General features: G+C 36.6%; 1 pseudogene; it reads right to left on the bottom strand.

The window, feature by feature from the left end:
- The window catches only part of LOC108697241, a 145,674-nt pseudogene that overhangs the window by 85,060 nt on the left and 34,260 nt on the right, over positions 1 to 26,354 (bottom strand).

Below are 26,354 nucleotides of genomic sequence, written 5' to 3'. Positions count from 1 at the left end.
TAATGGTGGGCTCAAAGATTTTGTTTTTATTTTACACTTTTTTTAAATAAAAGTCCAGATTGCTTCTTCTGGCTCTTTCCACATTTCCATCGCCGCACTCTGGATTAATTCAGCACACTGAGCGTGAGCCAAGCATGGCTTCTTTTTATAATTATTCTTGTATTTATTAAATGTTCTACATTGTCTCCTCTGCTGGTTCTAGTGTGGAACTTGCTGCGTCCCATAAGTACACTCATATAGTACATTAAGGGGATTATTTATCAAAGGTCGAATATAAGAATAATGTCATTTTTTTAAACTCTAATAAATTAAATTTTTTTACAATTTGAATGTTGTATTTATAAAAAAAAATTCAAATGTCTAAAATTCGATCTAATAGTCTGACCCAAAATTTCTAATTAAATGTTTTTTGACACGCATCAATATATTTTTGAAATTTTTTTTTTCTCCCATTGATGGGTGTCGTTTTTGTGGTGAAATATTTTGCTCATCACTACTATTTACATGTTCAAATAGTTCAAGGTACCTCTGCCATTGACTTCCACATGAACTCGGCAGGATTTAAGTGGCAAATATTCGAATTAGAACTGTTGCCAGGGTCGAGGTATGATAAATCTAACATTCAAATTCAAACTTTGAGTTGGTGCTTTTAAATACTAAATTGTGAGAAAAAAAATTGGAAATTCACTAACGATTCACTAACTTCGAGTGAAGGATTCGAAGGTAAAAAACTCAGAATTTCAAAGTTTTTTTTGGGCTACTTCGACCATCGAATGGGCTACTTCGACCTTCGACTACAACTTCGAATCGAAGGATTCGAAGTAAAAATCGTTCGACTATTCGACCATTTGATAGTCGAAGTACTGTCTCTTTAAAAAAAACTTCAACCCCCTAGTTTGCCATCTAAAAGCTACCGAAGTCAATGTTAGCCTATGGGGAAGGTCCCCATAGGCTTGGCTAACTTTTTTTGATCGAAGGATATTCCTTTGGTCGTTGGATTTAAATCCTTCGAATCGTTCGATTCTAAGGATTTAATCATTCGATCGAAGGAATAATCCTTCGATCGTTCGATCGTACTATCTGCGCTAAATCCTTCGACTTCGATATTCGAAGTCGAAGGATTTCAATTCCCAGTCGAATATCGAGGGTTAATTAACCCTCGATATTCGACCCTTAGTGAATCAGCCCCTAAGGGTCATTACTAAAGGAATGTATCAGTTTTTGGTTAATAGTTTACAATATGCATATCTTTAGGGTTAATGTCTATACTGAAATTCCAGAATACTATACAGATATATTTACATCTCTGTGGCTCATATTTTTCCAAGGTCAAGGTCTTATGTTCTAAAGTAAACAAAAGTCAGCAGTAAAGCAAGGGCAACGCTACAGCAGCACTACTACAACACTGAAAGCAATTTGCCATTGTCTTATTTTAGAACATCATTATTCATTGTGGATCTTGACAATCATTTCACAGCTGTGACTCAGTTCAGAAGGAGTAGGTGGCATTAACTGTGACTCAGAAACCACGTCTGGCATGGGGGAGGAATAGCAAATGAATTAGCTACGCTTAAAATATAATTTCAATATAAAATGAAGATGCAATTAGTATGTTTGTATAAAACAATGGCACAGGAGGAGCTACATGTAAAAAACACAAAGCTGGAATTTTTATTAGGTATGCAAATAAAGCTGAAAAAAATGAAATCCTGTTATTTCCATTTGTTAAAAATGTTTAAGTAAATAAAATACATGAACAAATACAAATTCTCAGACTAGATTATCCCCTACACACATTTATATAGGGAGGCCATAGGCCATTTATGGATCCATAGCTAGTGTAGTACCCTATAGTTGGGTAGGGTGCATGGAATAATGTACTGTAGATACTATTGTAAATTATAAGGATAATTTTAAATTTTCTGTACAATGACAAAACTGAAGAAATATTATTTTAGGGTTTTAAAAACCCAGTGATCCATAGTTAGTGTAGGCAAGCAGAGAATGATGGGGTTAGGAAGTAGGCACCTTCCACCCCTTCTGGTGGCGTAATTACAGTTTGGCAGTCCCCCCTCAGAAAACTAATGAAGCACATGCTGGCCAGCACATGTATACCTTGCAAAACTTACAAAAAAAACCCAGACTTGCCAGTAATACCACTGCAAATATGTCCAATGATCACTCCATTAACTCCAGACTTGCCAGTAAAATGACTGCAGAAATGGCCTCTCGGCACTGCATTGGTAGATTGAAAGCATTACCTAACCAAGATGAATACCACACTTTTCTTCTTTCCCAAGCCCAACTGTGCATGTCTCTCTCTCTCTCTGCCGCTTCCGCCATGCTGAAACGTCAATGAAAAAAAATCAAAGATGGGCGTGCGTTCCACTTCTTTGATTTAATCTGGCCTGAATGGGAAGGTGTCAAAGATCTGTTTAAACCCTGGCAGCGGCAGGGGCCCCCGTGGAGTGGTCCGCATTATTTTCGTTACTGACCCCTTCATCTGGTTGGGTGCAACTGGCTAAGGGCTAAGCTTTCCAGGGTTAACAGGGATTGGTCAATAGGTGGTTTACAAAAGAAAATAGCTGCAGCTGATATTCAGTTAAGGTAAACTTTTGTCCCTGTGTAAAATGTATAATGCAGCAATAGAATTCTTAATGAATCAGTTTAAAGTTGAGTGTAGGACTGGCCATACCAGGGATGACTTTGATATAGCTGGCCAGGTTGAAATATTGCAATATATGGACAAACAATCCATTTTTAGTAGCTGTATGTACAAAATGTCTCAATGTCTTAAATATACAGATAATGGGTTGAGTGCAGAGGACTCTTGTATTTGTCTATATGTGTTTTGTGGCCACAGCCTCATTGCTCCCCCGCTTAATGGTTTTAAATTTAGTGGTGAGTGCAGTGAGTTACAGTTTATACAGGAGCAGTGACCAGCTCCATGTTGTAGCTCCCACCCTTCCCAGCTATAGTCAGGTGATCCCACTGGTGTCTAATAAAAGGGCAGCCAAGTCTGGGAGTTTTAATGTTGAAAGCAGCAAGTGAGTTGCAGATTAAAACTTTGTCCCTGTGTAAAATGTATAATGAAGCAATAGAATTCTTAATGAATCAAATGGAATTTGATTGTAGGACTGGCCAGATTAAATATATAGCAATATATGGACAAACAATCCCTGTTTTGTTTAAAAGGTAAGGCAATTTTGGCATCTTAAGGCACAAAATGTCTCAATGCCTTGAATATATTGTTAATGGGTTGAGTGCAGAGGACCTCTTGTAATTGTCTGTATGTATTTTGTGGTGCAACCCTTGCTTAATATCTTGCAAATTAGTGGTGAGCACAACTTTCCCTTGTTTTTGATATTCAGTTAAGTTTGGGAAGGACTTCCAGTATCAAACGCCACTACCACCACCACCTGTTGGTTTGTGAATTAGAAGAGGGCACTTGTAGTGAGTGAGGATGGCCGTGTGTGGGACACGTCAGTCACGGTAAGCAGGGAGAAGTTCCATGGGACTCCCGAGAACTTGGGGTCAGAAATGGTAACTCAGATGGAAAGGGGTTAAAAACTCGACAGGAGTCAGGTGTGGCTGGAGGAGTGAGAGTATGTGCTATGGAGTTGTAAAAGTGTTTGGCATCGTTGATTGTTTGTTATACAAACTGTTATAAATAGATATGGAATCACATGGTGGTTCAGTTTTATACTATATGGATTTTGGTACTATGTCACATACATAAAGGATATGTGTATTTATTTTATAAAATGCTTTGTGGCCTTTTCATCCCAAAAACTGTGGCCTAGTGTTGTCTTGGTTGGTCACAATGGGAGTGGGGAGGTACTGGACATTGTCCTGGTCCATGTTGAAGCTGAATTGTTTGAGTAGTCAGATGTGCATTTTATCCACGCTGAGCGTTTTGTCCTAAAGTTTTAATTATGTCACTTAGTGACACAGCGGTGTGTTCCCAGTTCTGTGAAGCAGCTCTGGGGTATATTTAGCATGAGTAGGTATTCCTGGACATTGACTTTGCAAATAAGAATCTACAAGGGTGTAGTCACTATATAGTTGTGGTATACACCATGTAAGTTCCTGAAATACTCTGTACTGGTTTTAATTGTTGTTTGCAGGCAGCTTTTTCCATCTAATTGAACTGTGCCACAATCTGAGTTATCTGTTATGAATTCTTCAGGTGCTACTGTCATTAACCATAGCCTGTAACTGAATCTGCTGCCCTTCCCAACAAATTATTTAATCTACGGTATATCTGACTACATCTCTGCAGGCCCTAACTCTCCAGTCATTTGTATTTAACATGATTCAGTGCTTACACTTTGAATACAGAGGGGCAGATTTACCTAGGGTCGAATATCGAGGGTTAATTAACCCTCGATATTCAACTGCCGAATTGAAATCCTTCGACTTCGAATATCGAAGTCAAAGGATTTAGCGCTATTCCTACAATTGAATGATCGAAGAAATAATCGTTTGATTGTACGATTAAATCCTTCGAATCTAACGATTCGAAGGATTTTAATCCATCGATCGACGGATTATCCTTCGATCAGAAAATTGTTAGGAAGCCTATGGGGAACTTCCCCATAGGCTAACATTGGCCTCGGTAGGTTTTAGGTGGCGAACTAGGGGGTCGAAGTATTTTTTAAAGAGACAGTACTTCGACTATCGAATGGTCGAATAGTCAAACGATTTTTAGTTCGAATCATTCGAATCGAAGTCAAAAGTCGAAGTAGCCCATTCGATGGTCGAAGTAGCCAAAAAAAAAAGTTTTTTTCCTCTATTCCTTCACTCGAGCTAAGTAAATGGGCCCCAAAATGGGTACACACTGCACAGCTTCTGTTAAAATCCATATTAAAAGTAATTTCATCTTATTTATAAATATAAATACAGTTCAAATGTAATCTCACAATGTGACCCCAAATGTTTAATACTATTTTATCAGTGAATATGAAATCTTTGCTTTACCTCTGAGAAGAAATCTTAGGCTTCTGGCATCTTGCCCTGCCCAGAATGGGGATGCCATTTAGTGCTTTAGTATCTCGAGAATCTAGAACATCCCAGAACATCTGGGCCAATGGTAAATGAGCAAGAACTGAATTGCTTTTGTATTATTCATATTTGTTTAAAAATCAAAACACAAATGGTCAAAATAACACTATAGTGATTTGGTTCCTTTGCCATAGACAAGTTTGAAAAGTTGCAAATGGATATTACCACATTGAAAACCTTTTCAAAAGAGTTTTTCTCTAATACCAGAATACTTTCCAAACCAATAACTTAAACCACCACCACTTAAAACATAGCACTTTTCCCCTTTTTCACGTTATAACATTTTTGCGACCTGATATTTCCCAGTGACTCCAATGAGTTACACCAGGTCTGAGGTGTAAAATATCAGTAAGGCTTTAGGTATTAGACTGTTATATAAACATCTCAATAAATATTGCAATTAGTTCTTCATGGAGGATGATTTCTATGAATGCAATGCATGTAATTTATCCATTCAACATTTTATGCTATTTTTTGACCCTGTTTTTTTTTTTTAGGCAACTTTATTAAATAAGTTCATTAATATAATATGCCTTTTGCCTAGGTCTGCATAACCAGTGCGTACCCTGCGGCAATAGACATTTGTGGCTTCAAAGTTGTACCCTGACAGTGCTGACATCACGTCTATGAACAGAACGCTCGGATCATCATTCAAACATGTATAATAAGCACTTACAGTAGCCCAGAGCACACTAAACAAAAACTGTGACTCCAATGACTGATATGAGTGATAGTAAATGACAGTTCATGGGTTGCTTTTGGCAAGTTTCTTGACAGGAACTCAGAAGATAAAACCAATGTTAATTGCAGAATTCCAACTAGTTTTAACACAACCAATCACATTAGCAAGATCAGTGGTATGATCTGGCAGATAAGGAAAGCTGGACTTTGAGCGTGAGGACTTACCAAAACTGCACCATTTATTTCTGCTCCACTGCAACAAACACTGCAACATTTATGTAACAATAATATCATGTTCAACAAGATTTTGTGCCATATTTGTGCCATGGAAGTTTGTCACTTCATTGCATTGTTCTGCCCTCCAATTGCAGTTCTCTCTTTCCGCTGAGTTACTGGGTGCTTGTTTTGGTTCGTTTTGACTGTTTGTTTGCTCTGATGCTGATTGTGTTATTTGATCTAATATTTGCCTTTTCCTTCCTCGTGACTCTACTGATTCCTCCTTGTTTACGTCTCTAATTTTTGTAATTCTCTCCTGCTTGAGTCTAGGCATGTTCCCACAAGAGATCATCTTAAATGGCCATGACTAGGTGACGACGTAAGAAATAATGTGTTATAAGCTTTAATTAGAATGGTTTTCAAATGAAAATGGCCATTGGCATTTGCTTTGATTTGTACATTACAACATTCAACTGGTGACTTTAAAAAATTACGAGCTATAGGTACCACCAAAATAATTAAGTGCTGATTCTGTTTCTTGTGAGGCCACAAATCAATGTTCTGATATGCTGTTCTTTGAAAGGTTTGATGTGCCAGAAGATGCAGATGCAGACTGGCTGTTAAAAGGGATAATGCATTTCTGGTCTTGGTTTCTTGATACAGTTTGTGTCAGAGGACAGTTAATACATTCATAGCCACTGGGAACGAAAACAGGTTTGGTGTTCAGAACAATACGCTCTTTAATATGTCAGTAAAATTTCTAAGTACCCTTCAAGGATTAAAAGACAAAATACCTGCAGTCATATCTTCAATTAACTAACCGAGGAATTCCATGAATACTCAACAATAGACCTAATTGCTTTATTTCTCTAATGGTCTAAAGCAGGAGCTAAGAAGTACTTCTATTCAAGTGCAATATCTATAACCATATGCTGATTATTGGGCCTTTATGTCCTTATGCAGTTCGTATATTTATGAAATGTATACTTAGTAGCGGAATGCAAATGTTTCAGTAAGAAGCACAATGGGAATTTAGTCAAGGATTCAAATATTTATTGTGATATTTATAGAGGGGCAATTTTGTATACCCACGATATTTTTATACAGTACTTCTGAAGGCTGGATAAAGATATCATTCATAAGATGTCTTTTCTTCTAAGTCTACTATTAGTTCTAAAAAGCTTGGAGGCTGGCTTTTGATGGGCTGTGAATATTTTATCCCAGCACTGATTTTCAAGACAATTTTCATTTATAAGCCAAAATAGAAATATATTACATAGAAGGGAGCATAAGCCATTTTACTTATCAGGGACATTGTGTATTGAATTTTTAGAACCTACATCATTTGTGGTTCGTGGTTATTGATTTGTGGTTTTTGCAAACATCAATAATGTTAAAAAAATGTAAGTGAAAAAGGAAAGAGGAGAGCAGGAAAAGTTAAGAAGGATGAAGCTAAATGCAGCATTTTATCTCACAAGCTTTTAACCTTAAACAAATCCTGTAAAAGGATGGAATTTTAATGCAACTGGTGTTTTAGTCAATATGTGTTTCCTATTTTTTTCTAGAATTACTAACTGTACATGAATGTTATTGTCAATAGAAATGCTACCAAACCCTACTACAGTACATGGCTGTGAACAAAAGGAAAAAAATAAAGTCCACTATATCCTACAGCTTTTTCTGAATGATACCCATGCTATTGTTTTATGGAATTTGTCTGTACAAGCTATGAGATAAATATCTGAAACATCCCCAATGGCACTATGCCCACTTTTCTTGGGTAACAAACCACCCCCGTATGAGTTACTGTAAGGAGATTCTAACGTAGCAGTAGAGCTGATGGAGGATATAAGGAAGCTTTTGGTCAGTTAGCGTCAAACAAAATGGAAGCCTATGCAACTGTAAAACTGCAAGCGTAGTCAAGGATAATTTGCTAAATTACTAAAAGAGAGCAATATAAAAATAATAATATATTGAAGTATATCAGAAGAAGAAGGCAAATAATTAAGAAAACTATAATTAAAGATAAAATGAAGGTGAATTGAAAATATGTTTAAAATTAGCCATAAAGTTAAAAATGTTAATCATCCCTTTAAGATAAGCAGGTATTTAAGATGGGATTTTTCTGAGAGTGAATCATGCATATGTGAGCTTGGGAAAACTAAATTTGTTTGGGAGCCCCATTTCTCAACATGTAAATATAGCTTTAATGGTGGAAGACCTTTTTAACAAGGTACTTGATGTAACTATAGACCATTCATTAAGTGAGCTGCCCTACCCTTCAAGTAAACTACAAAACATTGGATATATATGAGCAGATGGCCCATTCACCTTGTCCAATTGTTACTTGTTATATGGGGAGGGCGCATGCCCTTTTTAATGTGTATTTAATAAACTGATTGATATAGACATTATCTAACACTTAAGAATTCTTTGAGGGAATTGTATGCAGACTCTAATTACAAGACAAATGACCAGGACATAAGCAAATATCTTTATTGCTTTCACTGTAACTCCTTTGGATTATTAAACTCTTTTGATGTGAGATGCAAAAACACCAGTGTATACAAGCAAACATTCCTATGGTGCCAAATATTTGCAGCTCTCCAAACAAGTTATTGCAGGGAGGCATACAAAGAAGCTATCAAACAGTCCCCACTGACTCAATGAACTCATCCTTTATTTTTGAATCCATGTTTATAGATAACCTTGTGATTTTGAAAGAACCAGGTTCTCTTTTTAAATAGGCCCCCCAGCCATCGTCATTTTAAATCTAAGGTACAGTATAAGGAAACCTTGACTGATCGAGAATGCTTTTAAAAAGGTGAGAAGGATGAAATTCTTGCTGTGCAGAGAAAATGTCAGACTTTACAGTAATTAACATTTTCTCTTCTGGATTGAGAAGCCTTATGTTGCCAGAACATCCATCAGAAAATGAGAAACCTGAGAACCTTGGAGAAATGCCATAGCCTGTTTCCTCTTTTATCATCAATCCTTTTGGGCAACCAGCAAAGTGTTTTATCCCATTTTATATACAGGTATTTAATTGTATGACTATATTTAGTTACGGTATATAATAGATGATACATGTAAATAAAATGTATTACTGTATCTGCATATAAAGTATAATTTATATAAAAACATGCAACTATAAAATAATGAACTGGATGTTGAAGAGTACTGTTATTACTAATACATATATAATAGTGTGTTTATATATGTATGTGTGTTATTATCAGCAGCAAAGGTAGGACTTTGTTTTCGGACTAAAACGGGGACTAACCTAATACAACTGACTAAGTAAGTGAAACAACAATCACTATCAACTTCTATTTGCATCAGAAACCTTAGACATTAATATGTAGAAGCTTATTTATTAAAGGATGAATTTTAGTGGTTTTAGAAGTTTTTGAAAACGCAACTAAACTCAAAAACTCTCCACAATTGTCACTGAATTTATTCAAAGATCCAAATATAAAAAGTGCAAATGAAAAAAAGACCCGAAAAATGCAGTAAAAAATACGAATACTTTGAAAACCTCTAAAAATTCAAGTTTTTCAGACAATTCCTATTGAAAAAAATATTTCAAAAACCTCTAAAAGTCCTTTGATTAAAAGTTGCCCAGTAAGATCAGGGCAGCTCCCATTGACTTCTATAGGACCTCAATAACTTTTACTTGGCAAATTTTGACATAAAAAGTTATTGGATTTTAGAGCTTTTAAGAAACATAGGGAAACCACAAATATTTTGAAGATTTGTGGGAAAAATCACAATTTGTCTGTTTTTATTAATTTATTTATTAATACTCCATCTAAAACCTGTCAAAATCATGTAGAGGTAAATGGCAGATACTATAATACAACAGAAAGATCTTTCTTGATTTCTGGTTTTAGAGGTTTTCGGGTATTTTTGACGCTGGCTTTTGTGCAACAATACGGTCACAGTCACAGTTTTTGCGTGCTTTTTCAGTTTGGATTTTTTAATAAACTTAATGAGATTCATAGTTTAAGAGAAATTGAGTTTAGTTGTGGCTTTAAAAACCTCTAAAACCACTTAAATGAGACTGTTGATAAATAGGCCTCCACGTTTACCATTTCAAACCTAACCCATCTCCATAACTCATTGTAACAATGAGTTTTGGTTATTAGGTTGGGGACATTTTTATTTTAGTTAACGCTATAACCCCAATGGCAGAGCTGTCAACCACCCTGGTTTTTTCAATGGTTTCCAGAATGTGAGGTCTGTGCCCCAGTCTCCCGTCAATCCACCACATTCCCCAAACTTCTGACAATTTTTGTCGAAAACATAATATGCAACATTTCTGGACTAATTCTTTGTAACATTTTAGTTCTCCTTTGAAAGTTCAGGGCATTCTTGCTGAAATAAAATAATTTAACCAAGAGGCTTTCCAGATATGTGTATCTAAGATCTTTATCCATTTGACATGTCATACCACAACAATTTGTAAGGATTAAGAATGATGGCTCCTCGCCATTCAGCCTGTTTGTGAATAAGGTTCCCATTATTGAACTGACAATGTAAAATTAAGATTATAGTAACCAGTGTGTGTTATGATCCCAATGAGTCTAGCATCAGGAAACATTCAACATCTGGTGATTTGCATCTCAATACGAAAAATTACAGAACCTCACTGGTATCCACCGTAACAGAGCTCCTAACAGCATTTTCCATATTACCCATATCCCCAAGTCAAGAGAGGTATGTTTTCCCTTCCATCCATGGAGCACTGCATGTTTCAAGAAACAAACAGTCTTAACACAAGCTATTAGCCATTTGGTAAATTGTACTATTATACTTATATACCCTGCCATTGGCTCATAGCATTTATAGAAGTTAAGCTCTGTCCTATATTATAATGCATACCACACTGTATATATACATAATGATGATCTCATACTAATCAGATGACCACATGAATGTCTGAACATCATTATGCTTTCTGTTTGCTGACAGACACACAGTATTTGCAAGTATATCAACATTTTACCATTTAATTTGTTCTCTTTTACAGATCTAATCAATTCAGGCTCAACTTGTATGATTCCCCAATGAAAAGGAGGGCCAAGGTGACCGAGCACCCTAGGTACCTTTTGAAGAGTCTTTTGCCTACCCCTAGTTCCGGCCCTGCATGTCAATACACTCAACACATTTGCAACAACCCAAATAGTGGCTATTCTGATGTGCATTGAAAGAGATACTGCTTAAGCTCCTGATAAACACCTAAAAATATGGTGCAACAACCATGCTATATGTAATTTATATACAGATTCTTCTTGTTTCATGCTTCTCTTCAGCTCTTCTTAGCTCCCTATGGCTGAACTAAGTATAGCAGGCAGGCATAACCAACAAGAATGCAGGGGAGAGCACAAAAAGAACTAAATGGAGAATTCCATGTGATTAACAAGAGGGGATTACTGACAGCTGGACAGTAGGGTACAACCCTAAACCCTAAAAATGAATGTGGCTAAAAATGCCATATTTTATATACTTATTCCACCAGCCTAAAGTTTCAGCTTTGCAATAGCAGCAATGATCCAGGACTTCAAACTTGTCACAGTGGGTCACCATCTTGGAATGTGTCTTGCGATGGCCCCTAAGCTAGGCTTAGGGTTCATTGCAAATTTTCAAGCAGAAAATGAGGTTGGACTGTGATATAAGATGATGCTACAGGGCTGATTATTATGATGCTAATTGCACTGGTTTTTGTGCTGCCATGTAGTAATTATCTGTATTAATTACTAATCAGCCTTATATTGTGACATTTATATTCTATGTGTACTGTATATTGTGAGTGGGTCCATAAGCTCAGTAAGTGACAGCGGCATATGCAGTGAATTAGCAGAAAAGAAGATGGGGGGCAACTGGGGCATCTTTGGAGACACAGATCTTCCCTTTATAAAGGCCTGTGGTTGCCTTGGGCTGGTACAGAAGCCCAAAACATAATGCACATTTCTAGCCTACTTCTTGTTATGCTTTAATTCTTCTTTAAACTAAATAGAAGTTAAATCTGAAAAAGTAGTATACTGCTATACATCAAAAAGTTTAAATACAGAAGTTGTTTACTATTTTTCACTTATAAAATGAGCCACTGTGAGTTACTTGAAGAAAGCGGAAGGTTTTGGAATAACCCTCACAGTCCCTTGACTTAAAGGAGATGGAAAAGTATAAACACTGGAGGTGTCAAATGTTAGACACAACCCAAGTTGCTGTTAACTGAAAATTGTAATAGCACCACAAATCAACCTTCTTCTTCTTTCTTCACTATCTTCTCTATAGTCTAATTGGGTGCTTATGTGCAGTAGAGCTCCACAGCAAAGATGGAAGAAGTGGAAGAAGTTTGCTTTGTGATGCTCCTACAGAAGAACCACAGGCCAATGCAATTTTCAGTGAACAAGTGCAATGGGTGGGGTCTCAGGTAAGTTATGCAGTTGGGACAAGCGGGAGCAGAAAGACTGCACATGAGCAATATGAAGGCAAGTGATGTAGTGTCCAATGATAATGCAAAAAGCTCTTATATTGGTTGTACTTACAATATAAATATAGCTCATAATAAATAAAATTGGAATGTCGATTTTTATGGGTTTACAATTTGATTTGTTCTTGTTTTATATGTGTGTAAGCTAAGTTTTAAGTTCTTTGCATTTCAAATTCATTATATTTATTATAAAAGCTATAACCATTTTAAAGGAGAAGGAAAGCTACTGAAGCAATTTATTGCCAATAGATTAGACACAATAGTACAAGCTATACCAGTATATTTATTCTGCAGAATGCTTTCCCATACTTGAGTAAACAGCTCTTGAAGTGTTCTCTGTTTGTTTAGGATAGCAGCTGCCATTTTGTCTTGGTGTGACATCACATCCTGCCTGAGTCTCTCCCTGCTTGCTCATAACTCTGGGCTTAGATTACAGCAGGGAGGGGAAGAGGAGCAAACTGAGCATGCTCAAGGCCGTACCCTGGAGGTTTAAGCTGAAAACAGGAAGTCTGATACAGAAGTCCATGTGTACACAATAAAAGAAAAGAAAGAAATGTGGTTTTGACAGTGGACTCAGAGCAGCAATACTTTGAGGGTTGCAATAATTAGATTGGAGAAGCGGTTATGGCGGAGCTCACCTCGGCGTTCAGCGATCCCTTCCTGGTCGCAGCTATCGCGAGACTTCGGGTATTAGCCCCATATACACCAATCTTCACGCAAATAGTTTCTCGCTAGCAGCGCCGGCCATTCAACGGAGGGAATACCACTGTTTTAATATCAATCCGGCTTTATTGTTACACACAGTGTGGAGTTACATTCTCAGTGGGTGCGCTGTACAAACCTTTAAATACTTTGAGGGTTCACTGGTGTATTTATATACACCTTTCTAATAAATCTTACTTCATTTTAGCCTTTCCTTCTCCTTTAAAGTGAAAATACAATCTTGCTTTCAGTGTACTTTCAGTGTTGCAATCCGAAAAGTACACAGATAATGACATGAAACACTACCATTTGTCTCTAGATGATATTTAATGAAGAGATGCAGATGTTTCCAAGGAACTATTTGTTCCAGAAAGAGTACAAAACACAATAGTATTACAAAAAGAAAAAAATTGTTTAGTGGGGACCATAGTGTAGTTTATGAGAAGTAGAGATGCTCGCCAAGCCTGGACAGATTTAACTTCCAATATTGAAAGAAAATAGGAAAATTGGGAACAATGGAGAGAACAATGCCCAAGCTTTGGTGGGCTTATCATAAATGTAAGGAAAGTTTTATTTCATTTGGCAGTGAAACATCACAATTGTTGGCTGGAAAGAAATATTTCCTTGACTTCTTAACTATCTTGACAGCCATTAACAGAGCCCTGGGAACATGAAGCTTGGTTGGTAACTACCAGTCTCTGGCACACTGAATACAGTAAGGGGCACATTTACTTCGAGTGAAGGAATAGAATAAAAAAACTTAAAATTTCGAATGTTTTTTTGGCTATTTCGACCATCGAATTGGCTACTTCGATCTTCACTACGACTTTGAATCGAAAGATTCGAACTAAAAATCGTTCGACTATTCGACCATTCGATAGTTGAAGTACTGTATCTTTAAAAAAAACTTTGACCCCCTAGTTCGCCACCTTAAACCTACCGAAGTGCAATGTTAGCCTATGGGGAAGGTCCCCATAGTCTATCTAATGTTTTTTTGGTTGTAGAAAAATCGTTCAATCGATGGATTAAAATCCTTTGAATCGAACAATTCGAAGGATTTAATCATTCAAACGAACGATTTTTCATTCGATCAAACTATTTTCGGTAAATCCTTCGACTTCGATATTCGAAGCCGAAGGATTTACATTCGGCAGTCGAATATCGAGGGAAACGAAAAATTGTTCGAACTATTAAATCCTTCGAATCGAACGATTCAAAGGATTTTAATCCATCGATCGAACGATTTTTCTACGACCAAAAAAAGCTTAGAAAGCCTATGGGGACCTTCCCCATAGGCTAACATTGCACCTCGGTAGGTTTTACTTGCCGAAGTAGGGGGTCAAAGTTTTTTTTAAAGAGACAGTACTTCGACTATCGAATGGTCGAATAGTCGAACGATTTTTAGTTCGAATTGTTCGATTCGTAGTCGAAGGTTGAAGTAGCCAATTCGATGGTCGAAGTAGGCAAAAAAATCATTCGAAATTCAACGTTTTTTTTATTCTATTCCTTCACTCGAACTAAGTAAATGTGCCCCTTACAGTAACTCTGTCAAGATATGTTTCCCAAACACATTTTAGATACAGGTATGGGACCTGTTATCCAGAATACTTGGGACCTGGGGTTTTCCGGATAATGGATCTTTCTGTATTTTGGGTCTTCATGCCTAAGTCTACTATAAATTCATTTAAACATTAAATAAACCCAATAGGCTGGTTTTGCTTCCAATATGGATTAATTATATCTTAGTTGGGATTAAGTACAAGCTACTGTTTTATTATTACACAGAAAAGGGAAATCCTTTTTAAAATGGAGTCTATTCCGTAATTCGGAGCTTTCTGGATATCGGATTTCTGGATAAGGGATCCTATACCTGTATAACGTTCTGTAGCAGTATATGAATATATGAGTCTTACTAAATAATGCTTATTTACAGAAAGGCATTTGAATTAACACTTACATTGCAACTGTGTGCAATTTAATCATTGCATGTTGTTTCTGATGCATAAAAGCACATATTAAATCTTTTTTTTTTACACACACCTGGCTTTTACCCACAAATAGCAGGGGAAAAATAATGTATATTATTTGTAACAATCAATTTCATTCAGACTCCTCTAATCCCATACACCCACAGCAGATTGTTGGGATTTGCCACTGACTACAACAAAAGCATAATATCTTGAAATTTAAAAAAAAAAAAAAATCTATCTGTGCAATTCTTCTTTCTGATTCCACGCAGTTCTGGGTCTAAATTTGTTCTATTCACTCTGTTTTTCTATACAGCCAATCTGAACTGGTGCTGGGTTTGCTGTCATGCCATAAAGCCCCATCAGAGAAGCTAATTGAGAACACAGTGCCACATAACTGCGAGGACTGAAAGCAACCCAAGGAAACATGTCACACACTTATTTATATTTATATATGAATGCAAAACATGATGTTGTGCATACCAGCAGGTTGACCATTGATCCACAGTCCATCATAAATAACTCCTGAACAATGAATCAGAATTCCTTGTCTGTTGAACACGTCATTTCTCCACTGTCCCTGAAATTTAAAAAATAAAAAAAAATAGTTCTGCATTGGGATTGCTATGCAAGCTGCCTAATAAAGAAGGGATTACTTCTGTGACTTCTCAATAGCAAACTGGGTGGGCCTTGGACATGAACAACTAGTTAGAAAGATGCTGCAACCATTGAATAGTGAACCACACAATATTAAAAGATTATTCACTTTCACAATCTAAAAAGAAAAGGGTAGGGAAGGGGGGAGAACATTCTAGTAAGACAAATGTTTCACATTATAAGCAAATATCTCGCCTGAAAGAAATTGCAGTAATTGGTTATCCATTCTAGTCTACGTTTTGTTATCCAGCAGCTGCGCCAGAATCCTAGATAGAGGAATGCCATGCAATTTGAATTTCTAACAATGAGCATTCATGCATCTGTCAAATGTGGAATAAATTCGGCAAAAAGTTATATTGGCGCATGCAAAATTTGTATATGCAGGCAAACACTTTATTTTCAGCAACTTCCCTGGCACATGATGCCCAGACTGCCTTTCTAAGGTTCAGGTATTTGAAAGGTTAACAGGTAGCACACAAGCTAGTTCGACTGAAGGTACTAAGGTGTTTTTTATTGTGGGCCACAAAACAAAATCTAAAAAAATATTTTTCCATGAATACACAAAAAAAATTATATTTCCCTAAACTAGTTAAATTTACCTTGAGCCATGCTCACAATCACCTCTAATCCATAGGCAAATACTAAACATAATAAAAATATTTGTCTTAATAAGGGTTGCATTTAGGATCATGGATTAATATATTAGGCCCAGTTGTCTAATGTTGTGGCTGCCATTAATGAATTACACGTATAGGATCCATTACCCGGAAACCCATTATCCAGAAAGCTCCAAATTATGGAAAGGCCATCGCCTATAGGCTCCATTTTATCCAATTTTTTTTAAAAAAAAATTTCTCTGTAATAATAAAACAGTACATTGCACCTTTCTGTGCTTTGCATTTCTGTAAATTAGACTTTCGGCGTAAATATAGACTGCAAGTTTCAGACACACACAGCCTTTAAGGTAGGGCCCAATAATTAGTAGCATAGCTTCAAAAATATAGTGGCTTATGGGAGGGGGGGGGGCTGTTCTGCCCTGTAAATGGGAAGAGAACAGTGACTGGTCAATAAATCACCATTATTGGCCTTTTAATAACACATTAATAATGACATCTAGTCAAATGCTATATAAATAAATGATGATGATGATGATGATGATGAAATTCAGATGGCTAATCTAACATTATAAGTATCAAGTTGGAGGCTGACACTGAACTGTTGTATGTGTTTTGCACCAAAAAATTCCTTTAGTTCAAGTATTCCATTAGCTATATATGTCTCTAAAATTAACGAAGTGCTGCAAGATGGCGCCCGTGAGCTCCACTCTGTAATTACCAGCTATGGGACATTAACTCATGTTATCACTTGTGTGGGGGGAGTAGGGAGGGGGGACTATGGAAGGTAGGGTTTTTTATTAACAACGGGGTTTAGTTCTCCTTAAAGACTACCCCCTAAGTCTGCTAATAAAATCATGGAAACATTAAATAAACCCAACAGGCTGGTTCTGCTTCCAATAAGGATTAATTATATCTTAGTTTGGATCAAGTAGAAGGTACAGCTTTACTATTACAAAAAAATGATTTGGCTTATTTGGATGAATTAAAGTCTATGGGAAATAGCCTTTCCGTAATTCAGAGCTTTCTAGATAATGGGCTTTTCATATAACGGATCCCATACCTGTACTAGCGTCTGTGTGCATATCCCTTTATTATATTCCATGAGAATGGTGCATATTTCTGATAATGCTAGACTGTAGTAAAATAGATTATATTAATATTGGCACCTTTTATGTGTAGTCTAAACTTGAAGAGGGAGTATTGGATACCACCAATCCTTTAAAACTGTGATGCCATTCTGCTTTCAGGATCAACAACAACAACAACCGATTTGTTACAGGGCTGAGACAAAGAAAATAAACATTTATATTTACCGAAACTAAAAGTAATAGTGCTTGCTGATGAGTGATGACAGTTGACACTGACCTTCATTGATTTCATTATTTTATCAAAAACTTTGGACCAAAACAATCACAAAAATCCCATTTTATTTGAAAATCCAGCATCCTTTAAAGTTCATTATGTGCTCTACAGAGTTATGGATTTTAACACCACACTTGAGTAGGCAAAAATAGCGACCAGTTCATACAAAATAAAACAAATATTTTTGTGTTCCCTGTGACATAAAATTACAATTGTATATTTTGACTTGGAATTGTATCAGAAATCTGTTACTAATATAAAATAAAAATCTAAACCCTGTGAGACTTTAAATCAAATAAAGTGAAGTCTTATAAAGCAAAGATGTAATAAAAGGAGGTTAATAAGCAAAGATTGAAAGATTGTTTTCCCGAGTTTCATACAGAAATTGCACTTTACAAGCTGCTTTTGTAAAAAAAAAAAAAACCTCCTATGGATGAGGTGCCTATATAATAGACATTTATGCAATAAAATATTTTTTTTTATAAACTGTATATTTATCCCTCCAGGGGAAATGGTAGCTGTGAACTGAACATTCCCCATACAATTAACCTTTTGAAATGGAATAAAAGTATTCTTATGGGGAAAAAGGAGAGATTCATATATGTACAGGTATGGGATCCATTTTCTGGAAATCCCGTTATCCAGAATGCTTATGGAAAGGCTGTCTCCCATAAACTCCCATAAACTCCATTTTATCCAAATTTTTTTAAAGGATTTTCTTTTTCTCTATAATAATAAAACAGTACCTTGTATGTGATCCAAACTAAGATATACTGAATCCTTAGTGGAAGAAGAACCAGCCTATTGGGTTTATTTAATGTTTACATGATTTGCTAGTAGACTTAAGGTATGTAGATCCAAATTATGGAAGAATCTGTTATCCAGAAAGTCCCGAGCATTCTGGATAACAGGTCCCATACCTGTACTACTTCTCCTGAGAAGTGCAAAGAGGGGCTGTTCCACAGCACCAACAGCTCCTGTACAGGACACAGCAATTCTGATAATCCATGAATTGCCTATGGCTGAAAAATCTTAGCCTGCTACCTATTGCCTCTCATTGAATATCATGTGATCAGGGTGTCAGTACCCTCAGCATCTCACTGTACATAATGAGCTGGTCTTGACGCATCCTGACATAGGGCTGCTATTTCATTTAAAAAAGGGAAATTGCCAAGCGCTGATGACAGCAAAGCAAGTAAATCCCAGCGATTATGGGGAAAATGGGTGATTTCTATGACTCAATGTAGTTTCCTCTAAAATGCAGTAGCACCCAAGAAAAAAACAAAAAAGATCTATTTTACTGGAGGGCATGCCTAACATTTTTGACACCTGAGGTGGCTCCTGCAATGCCGCCCCTAGAATGCCACATTAGAAAAGCCAAACATTGGAGCAGCCTCTTGCTTTCTCCTGACAACTTCCTTGACTACTTCGTGGTCCGACTGCACGTTGTTACAAAATTAATTCATGTTAACAGCATATGGATCTCCTTAATATCTTAAAAAAATGACAAATAAACAACAAATATACATTGCAAAAGTGCTTTTATATTTAATTATTTTTAAGGTTTACTTATCCTTTAAAGGTGGTGATAATAATGATATTGCACAAAACTATTCTTAACACTTCTCTTGGAATACCAAGGGCATAACTGAAAGGTTTGTATCTGAAAGATGCATTTTGTTTTTTTATTTCAAACTGGTTGTATGATGAAAACAAGACAATTTACTAATTATACATTTTAAAAAAACTACTCTTTAAAGGAGAATTACATCCTAAAAATGAAATGGCTAAAATGCCATGTTTTATAAACTGAACTTTTTGCACCAGCCTAAAGTTTTAGCTTGTTAAATGATCCAGGACATAAAAACTTGTCACAGTGGGTCACCATCTTGGAAAGTGTCTGTGACACTCACATGCTCAGTGGGCTCTGAGCAGCTGTTGAGAAGCTAAGCTTAGGGGTCGTCACTAATTATCCAGCAGAAAATGAGGTTGGCCTGTAATATAAACTGATGCTACAGGTTTGCTGATTATTAAATTCTGATGCTAGTTGCACTGGTTTCTGTGCTGCCATGTAGTAATTATCTGTATTAATTACAAATCAGCCTTTTATTGTGACATTTATTTTATGTCTACTGTACATTGTGAGTGTGTCCCTAAGCTCAGTAAGTGACAGCAGCACAGAGCATGTGCAGTAAATCAGCAGAAAAGAAGATGGGGAGCTACTGGGGCATCTTTGGAGACACAGATCTTTACTGCTAAAGGGCTGTGGTTGCCTTGGGCTGGTACATAAGCACAAAACATAATGTACAACATTTCTAGTCTACTTATTTAGTTAAGCTTTAGATGCAGTGTCGGACTGGCCCACAGGGATACCAGGAAAACTCCCGGTGGGCCCCAGTGTCAGTGGGCCCTCCTGCTTCTAAACATTTGACTTATTGCATGCCCATTGCCTATTTTTATGAGAATAAAATAGATAGAATAATAGATTATAGTATGTAAAGAAAAGAGAACATGAGAATAGAGGACGAGTGAGGAGAAAAAGAAAAATAATACTTAGAGTGGGCCCCTGGTCTAAGGGTTTTTGGTTGGGCCCCTGGTATCCCAGTCCGACACTGTTTAGATGTCTTTTAAGGTGAGTGGACCTTTAAAGATGGAGAAGGCATTCAAAATGGGCATGGACAAAAATGTGCAAATTAGGTGATGTTTGGGGGCAGGCAGATGTCTAGAGAACAACCTGGCACCCAAGTCTCACTTTATCCACCACTAGTTGTACAGCATAGCATTTAGTTCCTATCACTTTTAATACAATAAAGGAAATACACTTCTTTTTATATTTATCACAGTGCTTGACAGTGCTTCTGTAGGGATGATTTCATAATCTTTGTATTTCTATAGTAATCAGTAAAAAACAAATATTTATATGTAATGTAGATAAACAACCAAAATATGAGCTATAACATATGTCATAAGTGAGAAAAACATGAAGAGGTAGCAATGAGTATAGTATATACAGTAAGTATGCACTGTAATATCTTGCACATCAGGAATTCCATTCAGCTTCACACCTGTTTAGTAAGAGCAGCAGCCTCTAAAACCTACAGGAAGGATGTAACCAATATGGAATGGAAGCAAACATATGCCTTGGAGCACTTGAATAAATGCCAGGTGGGCATCACAACTTGAAAAACATCTCTCCTAATGCAGAACAATCATGTACAACAGTATGATTTGATGCAGATTCATCCATTATTGTAATGTTTCTAGAGTCTGGTTGTAATACAGGTATGGGACCTGTTATCCAGAATGCTCGGGACCTGGGGGTTTCCGGATAACGGATCTTTCCGTAATTTGGGTCTTCATGCCTTAAGTCTACTAGAAATTCATTTAAACATTAAATAACCCCAATAGGCTGATTTTGCTTCCAATAAGGATTAATTATATCTTAGTTGGGATCAAGTACAAGCTACTGTTTTATTATTACAGAGAAAAAGGAAATAATTTTTAAAAATTTGGATTATTTGGATAAAATGGAGTCTATGGGAGCTTTCTGGATATCGGGTTTCCGGATAAGGGATCCTATACCTGTACTTTAATTCTATTGGAAAGAACTAAATAGTTATTATGTTTAATATCAAAATATGTGCAGTATAGCAAAGATGGTGAGCAACACCACTGTTAAATTAAATTACCAATTGCCAATTAAAGGGGACACGTCACCCAACAAAAATTATTCCAAATCCTATTTTATCATGTTAGTCAAGCAAAATAATCTTTAATTACACTGTATAAATTATTTGAATCTTGTTTCCATCGGTCTGGGAACTCTATAATTAAAGTAAGCAGGCAGGAGCAATTTTGTGGACACTGTTATTAAGACAAGCCTTGTATCATCTCAGAATTTTGTTTGCTCACCAGAATGGGAGACCTGATGTCCATCCCCATGTCCTGGTTACACAATTAAATGGTTAAGAGAACAGGGGGAATGTGGGGAGAGCAGTGACATCTAGGAAGTGCTGAATGGGAAGTGCTAAGGCATAGAGGAGGGCAGACAATATTTGATTGACAGCTGAGATTTTTAAATGAGCTCACAACTGCTATGAATGTTTTAATAAAAAAACGAATTTGGATTTCATGTTTAATTTGAAAATTACTTTTATTATACAGCTTTTTATGTCTGGGTGACAGGTCCACTTTAAATTACACAATGTAGCCCATATATTTTGCAATTTATGAAATGGCTGCTTAGGCATTGTGAGTTAAGAAACATGCAAAGCTTCAAAAGTTAGAAGCTCCTTAGTGTTAAGACACTACTAACAACTACTTGTTGTGGCTATGTGTGAGGGCTTACCCTGGTGGTCTAGTGGGGGGACGGCAGGGACGGCTGCCACCTCTTTGGCGGGGACGCCCGCCACGTCTTCTTCCTCCTGCGCCGGATTGTTAGGGCGTGCGCGGCGCGTCTCTGCTGTTTAAATTGGCACATGTGCACTGGCGTAATGACGTCAGCGCAAAATGGCGCGAAATTTGAAATTTCGAATTATTTAATCGCACGATCGAACAATTTTCATTCAATAGCTCGGTTGCCAAATTCGGTAAGAAATCCTTCGATATTCGAAGTCGAACTATTTTAATTTGATGGCCGATTTTCGAAGTATTTTTTACTTCGAAAGTCAACCCTTGATAAATCTGCCCCTATGTGTTAAAAGTAGAATATATTTTTTCTTTAGCTAACTGTCTCTTCTTTCCTGATATATCTGGTACCATCACCTTTAGAATGTTCATCTTGTCTTTTTTGCTGCAATATAAATCCAAGTTGTGACAGTGATTAGCACTTCCATACTCCTCTGATGAAATTGTGGACTAGAAGATTGGAGCACATACATTATTACTTATAGTCTGTGTAGGTTCAGAACTCTCGTAAAGCCATTTTACTAGCATGAAGTGGTAATGCACTTTGACTGTGGAATCCTTTTAGAGCACATTTTTCATAACACTGACACTCAATTTAATGGCACTGCTAGAAAGCACAGAAAGTACAAGGGATTTTTAATCCTTTCAGATGTTGATTGGTCCCACAAAAAGCCCCCCAGAAAGGTGTGATTAATACATATGGCATGTCAAGAAACATGTTATCATTGCATAAATAAAACCACATTTTGAGGAGTTTCAGGAAAGAGGAATACATCTAAAAAAAAATTTCCAACAATAACTCTCCCTCAAGGTAAAACTTCTATATTACATGGATGAAATATTATTTGCAAGATGCATTCCATGTTCTATATTAAGGTAGAAAATAAATAGGAGAGTGGAAAAGCATTTTCATAAAGTATTGCTTTCCTGAAATAAAATGTATCAGGTCGTTTTACATGAAATTGTCTAAATATAACAGTTACAGATTGTAAACCAATTGGCGGACAACTAAAAAAGGATTTTGGTAAGGGCCAAGCATTACCCTGCTGAAAATGTTCCCTATACCTCTTTTGTACATATCTAGGTGAATCAGTCATATTAGTTCTATTTATTTTGCTTATATTTGGTTTGATTCCTAATTGAGCTATTGGAAAGCTGTTTAAAGCAATACTAACAATGTGTAGAAACTACAAAACATGAAACCTAGGTTGTGCTGGTTTTCACCGTACATTTCTAGTTATTCTCTGCTTGCAAATCTATCAGGCCAACTGGGGGGGGGGAGGTTGGGGAAACTACTGCCTCTGTAGTTTGTAGGGGGTCACCATCAGGGCAAGGTGGGTTCTCACAAACGTTTAAGATTATTTTGCGCCTATTTGGGGATTCTGTTATCCTAATCCGGATTAAGATATGCTTCATATAGTGTAAAAAAGTTTTTTAATAAATAATCACAAGTTAAAAGTTACACTCACATAAAAACATGCAAAATAGGCACTTAGCGGTTATTTCCAGTTTCCAAGCGTCTCTACCCGATCCGTTGTGTTGGGGGTTGGGTTTGTTCAAGCCGGCACTAGGCCCCGCCTGACGTGTTTCGTGACTCTGGACTTCCTCAAAGGCCTTTGAGGAAGTCCAGAGTGACAAAACGCGTCAGGCGTTACTTAAGTTTAGAAAAGTTCATGACAACTTTGATCAAATAAGATATTATGTTTTCAGTGGAAAAACATTCCAATGAATTTATAATAATAATAGTATACTACGCCAAGTTTCTGTAATTACCCATTTATGCCAAATAGAAGTTTTCATGTACCCCTCTAGATAGGATGGTTTTAATGTGCCTAAGGGTCTTTACGTAAAATGTATATTCATAAATGTAATTCAGCTATGTATATCTCATATTTTTACTCCCTTCTCCCCTCTTATCGAAACCAAGTGCATGCAGTCATGGATTCTTAATTATGTGGGGGATTTATGTCTCCTACATAAATTCAGATTCTATATTTGTATTTAAGTGTCATAAATCCAGGCGCTCACAAGCATGCTGATTTCAACCCCAAGAGATAGAGCAGGACTTAAAATGAATATTTTCAAATGGGTAATTAAATCTCACACAGATGTAGGGATGCCTTAAAGAACAGTAAATATGAATCAATCAGTTGTGATATATACTGGATGTCTAAAAGTTTAAGAATGAAAAAAATAATAAAAAAGGAGTAAATGATAATGTGTGTAGTGATGGGCGAATTTATTCGGCAGGTGCAAATTTGCGCGATTCGCCGCCAGTGAATAAATTCGCGAAACGCCCGCGAAAAAATTCGCGAAATGCCTGCGAAAATTCGCGTCAAAAAAATTTTACCGAAAAAACGGACGCTTCGAAAATTTTTCGCCGTTTCGCGAATTTCGGGCGATATTCGAGCATTTTTCGGCGAAGCGAAATGGCGCAAATTCGCCCATCACTAAATGTGTGGTGTTCTTAATATACACATGGTTATGTGCGGCATGAAAATGAAAGGATAGAACATTGTATGCAATGTGTAAGGATGGAAACACGTTATCCAGAAAGCTCTGAATTACAGGAAGGTCATCTCCCATAGACTCCATTTTAACCAAATCATTAACATTTTTAAAATGGATTTCTTTGTAATAATAAAACAGTACCTTGTACTTGATCCCAACTAAAATACTGTATAAATAATACTTATTGGAGGAAAGCAATCCTATTGGGTTTAATTAATATTTAAATACATCTTTAGTAGACTTATGGTATGGAGATCCAAATGACAGAAATATGCCTTATCTAGTAAACCCCCAGGCTTCGCGCATTCTGGATAACAGGTCCCATACCTGTAAATTGTTTTGCTTTTCAATTTAGTTTTTGTTTCCAATATACTGTTTCTAATATACTATTTTTGCAGGGTTCTCTCCCCATTTTTCTAAATCCCACCACCTCTACTCATCTACATGACTTTAAAAATACAATGGCACATGCATACATTAAGTTTTTAAGGGGTCCCTAAATTCCTGTATTCAGGCAATGCTGTCTATCTACGCCTGTAAAGAAAACAATACTGTTTGTGTTTCCGTAATGTAAGAGCATTACACTCACACTTAAGGGTGGTGGCACACTGCAATGCCTTCCTGCCGGCTACAATGTAAATCACTGGTGGGATGTCACTCGTTTCTTTTTTCCGAAGTCGCCCGAAGTTGCCTCACAAGGAAACTTCGGGTGGTATCAGAAAGCCGAAGCGATCCGAGTGCCATCCCGCTGGCGATTTACATTCTAGCCGACGGGAAGGCATTGCGGGGATATTAGTCGCCCTAAGAAAAGGTGATTTGTCGATGGGCGACTAATCTCCCCAAATAGCAGCCTGTGCCACCACCCTTAGGCGGCATATGCTGCAGTGCACTCTGTCCACAAATATTGTTCTTTTTGAGGCAATTAACAGTTCAGTTATCAGTTCTACATTTAATTACGTCAGATGCTGAAAGATAAATGTATTTGTAATAAAGACTTAGCTAAAGTGTAGTTTAAGGAGCAAACAGGAAAAATGGATCAGCCATCTGTAAAAAAATAGTCTAAGATCTTAAAATCTAAAACACCAAGCAATGGTTTGCCTCTTCATTTCATTTAAAATGGAAAAACAAAGTATATTTATATTAGAAAAAGCAAAGAACATCCATGTACAAAACCCGGCAAAATAAAGAGATTAATGCATTATTTAGTAACTAAAGAATTATCCAGGAAAGTAATAATAGTTTCCTTTCATTTGCTTCTGATTAAAAGACTTTAACCCACACACTCACAATTTTCTTTTCAGCTTCAGCTACAATCAAAGCTTTACTTCCACACATTATGGTATCATTAAAATGTAGATTCCCCAAAAGTGCACATTTCATGGTATTCTCATAGGAGCTGAGATAAATCAATGTGAATGAATCAACCTTACAAGTCACCTGTGCTGCTGACTGTTTCACCCGGGAACCTGGCTGGATTTCCTAACTTGCATGTGTATAGAAACTGCACTGGTTTGTGAATAAAGGTCTCATAAATGGAATTTTATATTTAATATTCTATATTTCTTCTTTCCGCCGGCAAATAATCTTTGTAACTTTGTATGTTTTATGTATTTATTATGTTTGTTCCCATTGTAGTATAAAAAATGTACAATGCTGTGTAAAGAAGTAGTACTG

Source organism: Xenopus laevis, chromosome 7S (assembly GCF_017654675.1).
Source record: "Xenopus laevis strain J_2021 chromosome 7S, Xenopus_laevis_v10.1, whole genome shotgun sequence".
In the NCBI taxonomy this organism is placed as follows: domain Eukaryota; kingdom Metazoa; phylum Chordata; class Amphibia; order Anura; family Pipidae; genus Xenopus; species Xenopus laevis.
This window is presented reverse-complemented; position numbering and strand designations above follow the sequence as displayed.